This window comes from Anolis carolinensis, chromosome 4, assembly GCF_035594765.1.
Source record: "Anolis carolinensis isolate JA03-04 chromosome 4, rAnoCar3.1.pri, whole genome shotgun sequence".
In the NCBI taxonomy this organism is placed as follows: domain Eukaryota; kingdom Metazoa; phylum Chordata; class Lepidosauria; order Squamata; family Dactyloidae; genus Anolis; species Anolis carolinensis.
Window position 1 is genome coordinate 125,125,749 of NC_085844.1, and position 5,621 is coordinate 125,131,369.

Consider the following 5,621-nt stretch of genomic DNA (forward strand, 5'->3'; position numbering starts at 1 on the left):
AGATCAATAGGTACCACTCCGGTGGGAAGGTAACAGCGCTCCATGCAGTCATGCCGGCCACATGACCGCGGAGGTGTCTACGGACAACGCTGGCTCTTCGGCTTAGTAATGGAGATGAGCACCAACCCCCAGAGTCAGACATGACTTGACTTAACGTCAGGAGAAAACCTTTACCTTTATGTATATTAGTGGACTAAGGATCTGCTGGGTTCTGGTTCTAAAATCACCTTCATACAAACTGTGGATTCTCAAATCCCATTGACATAATGAAATGGTGCCCCTTACATAAAATTGCAAATTCAAGGTTTTGGGAGGAAATATTTCCAAGTTGTAGATGGTGAAATATGTGGAAACAGAATCTGTGCATACCAAGAGCTAGATATATGCATATGTATCTGGTGAAATCTCGCCTATAATCTAGATTGGAATGATCAGGTTTACCACCTTTCACACCATATAGTTATAGCACTATGATGCTACTTTAGTGGTCATGCTATGCAATTCTGGGATTCAAAATTTGAGCAGGAATGCTTGGAATTCTCAGTCAAGAAGCTCCTCTGGTGCTTCTGATCAAATTTACAAACTCCAGGATCCAAAGAATGTAGTCAGGATAGCTAAAGTGCAATCATAATGAACCCATTTTCCATTTGCCTACTAAAATACTATAAACATTAAACTGAGAAGTAATAATGTGATATCTGTGACATAGAAAATGGTAAATCCTTATAGTTGGGAAGGCTGCATGATAATATGAACATCAAATGGGGGAATCCACTTGAAAGCAACAAAGGTTTTCCATCTTTGGTAGCAGAACATCGTACACGCAGCCTTCCTACAGTTTGCACAAACAGTGCTGAGGAAGAAAAGCTACCCATGTGACGAGATCTACTGGGACTTGTGTGGTTATCTGTGTGACCACCCACATAGACCAGGTGTTCCAGAGGATTGGAAGTGCACCAAACAGGATTACTGAAAGTCCACTTACTGGACTCTTTCTCTGGCCTTTGCCGACATCTGCATCTACCTCATTTGGCTTAATCTCTGCATTCTGGCACTCAGTGTATTACTAAGCCAACATGCTTGATAGCTAAACCTGGCTGTTGTCCCTGTTCCTCTCATCCCCTTTTAGGCAAGTATTTTCAGCACCTTTAATTCTTCACATTCAAGGCAACAGTTTTATGTAGTAATTACTGTGAGCAGCAAAGTTTAGCTGTTCAACTGGCATGTGCATGTCTTCCCAAGCAGCCTGGGCCTGTTAAGATGCACAGACGCATGAAAAATATCCACAAGCATACACACAAATGTTGGGTCCAGATATTATAATAATAATAATAATAATAATAATAATAATAATAATAATAATAAGGGCTGCAGTAGGACAGCGGGTTAAACCGCCGAGTTGCCGAACTTGTTGACTGGAAGATCGGTTTGAATCCATGGGACAGAATGAGCTCCTGTTGATAGCCAGCTTCTGCCAACCTAGCAGTTCGAAAACATGCAAATGTGTGTAGATCAATAGTTACCACTTTGGTGGGAAGGTAACGGCGCTCTATGCAGTCATGCTGGCCACTTGTCATAGGCACTCTCTGGACAACGCCGGCTCTTTGGCTTAGAAATGGAGATGAGCACCACCCCCCAGAGTCGGAATTGGCTAGATGTAATGTCAAGGGGACATCTTTATCATTTTAATAATAATAATAATAATAACAACAACAACAACTAGCTGTGCCCGCCACGCGTTGCTGTGGCTTATGGGAATAATTTGTTGGCCAAGTAGAATAGCAGTGAATACCCTTGCAGCCTCAAAAGCCTGGCCGTTTTGTTCTTACGGGAATCCTTGTTTGGTGAGCTGGAATACAATGGAATAGGCTTGCTGCTTGGAAGGCTGGGTACTTGCGTTCTAGGGGAATGGTGTTTTGGGCTGCTAGAATTGCAATGAATAGCCTGGCTGCTTTAAAGCCTGGCTGATTGCTACCTAGCGGAATATTTGGTTGGTCAGCTTCATTAGTATAGAGTAGTATTGCTGTTTCAAAGCCTGGCTACCCTCTACCAAGGTTAATCCTTTGTTGGTCTGGTTGAATTGGACTGAATAGCCTTGCAGCTTCAATGAATCCTTGTTTGGCGAGCTGGAGTAGCACCCTCAATCAAAGAGTAGCTTTGAAGCCTGGCTATTTCCTTTGTAGGGGAATTCTGGTTTGGCCAGCTTTAATTGCACTGAATAGTCTTTCAGCTTAAAAGCCTGGCCGCTTTCTACATAGGGGCATCCTTCGTTGGCCAGGTTGAATGGGACTGAGTAGCCTTGTGGCTTCAACGCCTGGAGGTTTTCTACCTGAAGTGGATTATATGGCAGTGTGGACTCAAGAAAATCCAGTTCAAAGCAGATAATATAAGATTATAAATGGGCAATATAGCTGTGTGGAAGGACCTTGAGTCTACACTGCCATATAATCCAGTTCAAATCAGATAATCTGTATTTTATAGGCAGTGTGGATCAGGCCTAAGTGCCTGTGCCCTGGGTGCCATTTTGGCTGAGGGATTTGCTAGAATACAAAGGGGGTGGGGCCTAAAGGCAGCGGGGAGGCTAAAAGCAGCAGAGCCTACCTTTCTAACTGGCAGTTAGGGGGAGAAAGGCTCTTTCTCATCCGCTGTAATTTGGACTATTTTTCTAGTTTTTTATTGAAAGACATATTTCGGATGACTATGTCTTTTGTGGCCAAATTTGGTGTGATTTGGTTCAGTGGTTTCGTTGTTTACTCCATAGTAAAATGAACATTACATTTATATATATATAGATAGTAATAGTGTTTGATGTCCACTGTTTCTACAACTGCTAGCCTGGGTGGAGCGGCTTTCAAGCTACCTCTAGTTACAGAACAATGGAAGAAAAGTAGATCTATACATGAACTAGGGCAGAGTTATATGCACATGCAGCAGAAGGGGCATAAAGTGGACCCGGACCCATCAGCAGGGTTTGGTAATGGGATCTAGTTCTTGAACCTTTTAGGTTGTTGGCTGGGCTCCAAGCCAAGTCATTATTGAATGGAAACTGTCATTTGGCAGGTGGCCGGGGAGGGGGTCAAATAAAAAAGAGGGTTGTCTTTGTTATTAACCCACTTCCTAATTTTTATTTATTTATTTGATTTGTTACCCATACACATATGCATTTTTAAGGCAGCAGGAGAACAAAGCAGTTTTCTACCATTTAAAACAAGTAGAGTATACAACAGTAAAAAGCAACAAGAATATGTTAATGTCAGCACAGTACTGTAAATTCAGATTGTCTCCAAAATATTGTTTCTGTTGCAAGATGGCAAGCTGTTTCTGACTTTTAGGAACCCTAATGTGAACCTCTCATGGGTTTTCTGGGCAAGATTTGTTCAGGAGGAGCTTGATCTTGCCTGCCACTTAGGCTGAGAGTGCAACTTGAGCAGGGTCACCCAGTGGATTTCCATGATGAAGAAGGGATTCAAAGATGGTTTCCCAGTGTCCTGGCTAAACAATCAAACCACTGTGCAATTTTAGATAAAGCCTGTTATTTTTCTAAGGCTCTTTACTTGGAATTTTCCATCAGGAAAACTTCTGAGAAGGGCATTCTTAATGGGGTGGGTGGTTGGGGAGTATTAAAGACAAGAGCCTTTCTTATATGGCCACCTGCCATGTCTAAGCATGGGAAGACATTCTGCAGGACATCTGCTGATCACTTCAGGGATATGTAAAGAAATGATATCTGGCAGGGGATGATCCTTCAGATATTATGATACCAAACTGTGAAGGAATTTGTAGATCCAAGGAGCAAAACTTTATCCAAATCAAGGCAGTATGAACTGCTACATCAACAAGAAATCCAAAGAACCATTAGTAAGTAACAACAGTATTCTTCTATTGTTATTATATCTGATACATATCTGTTCAGAAGTCAGTCCCATTAAGTTTAATGGCAAATGGTAGCCGCCTTGAGTCCCCTTCAGGGTAGAGAAAGGCGGGGCATAAATACGGTAAATAAATAAATAAAATAAATGGTTATAGGCAGGGCCGTAGCCAGAAAAAAATTGGCGAGGGGGTGTTGAAACATTTTTTTGCGTATCATGAAGAGTAGTTTCATAGCACAAAATAATTTAAATAGTATGGTTCATTCTATATTTTTATATAGACTTAATTAAATCAATTTTCCACTTTAGTTACAAAGTTTCAAGTTTTAAAATAACTGAAAATGAATGTTAATTGGTAATGTATAGTTACAAAAGAATACCACAATGGCTGTTGGAAACACTTGAAAACTGTGTCAATATACTTTGACAGAAATCAGGCTCCATTGAAAAACTTCAGTGGGCACTCAAGAGTGCAAGTCCAGTCAGCCTTTCTTGCCCCATTGTTCTTCCTATATATGTTTTCAAATGTTTAAGAGTTGAAAATAACCTATATATATATATATATATATATATATATATACACACACACATATACATACATACATATACACACACATACATACTCTTTAAATTGGCATATCTTAAAATCAAGATCAATGACCCATACATATTATTAATTTTTTAGAAACTACATAAAATACCTGTAATCTGGTACCTAATTATTTAAACATTACTTGATAGTTTAGGAGAAATTAAAGTATACACATTTAAAGCAAGCACAAATTATCAGTTATATACCTGGAAACATCATAAGGTGTATTTAAACTTAAGTTTTTCTTATGGAGTTTTTTGGGATTACAATTCCTCAAATGAATGAGGTTTGGCATAAGACAAAGGCACAGCCCTAAAAGACACTGCTAGGATATTCACCATAATGAATATAATATAATGAAGAATTATATTTGATGTGAGTGTGTATCTTACCCTATGGCTGAGAGAGTGTGATTGTGCCTTTCAGGGGGTTAGACTATGAGCCTGAATAAGTAGGACTTGCCAAGTCCTATCAAACACTGTAGAAAATGGCACCCCCGCAGCAGCAAAGCAAACAACCTCTTCCAGGAAGGACCCAACATGCGGCCTAGCATGAGGTGAAAATACAGTGAAATATTAACTATAAATATATAGATATGAAACCCTATATAAATATATATTTATAACAAGCTGTACCCGGCCACACGTTGATGTGGCCATGTATAGTTTAATGGCAATGAACGAAAAGAGTAAGAGCTGGGTTCTGATAAATGTAAGTTTTCCTTTCCTTCTTCCTTCTTTCCCTCTTTCCCTCCCTCCTTCTCTCCTTCTTTCCTTCCCCCTTTACCCTCCTTCATTTCTTCCTTCTTTCCCTCCCTTCATTCATTCTCTCCCTCTTTCCTTCCTCCTTTCCCTCCTTCATTTTTTCCATCTTTCCCTCCCTCTCTCCTCTCCTTAGCATAAGCAGCAGGAGCAAAGGTTCCTCTTCACACACATTTATAACCCAGGAACATGAAGTATGTATGTGATTGTCATAGAATTCTTTAAATTGTTGCAGTGTTGTCATCTAGTCTTCTAGTATTGAAATGAAAAGATTGCCCTTCCCATTTCTCCCATCTGCATTATTAGTATTATTATTCTTGTCCTATGGATCTGGTTTCAATGATGGAGGACTTGCCAAGGCTTCCTAAGTTCCCTGGCATTGCGTTTAATCCTCTTTTT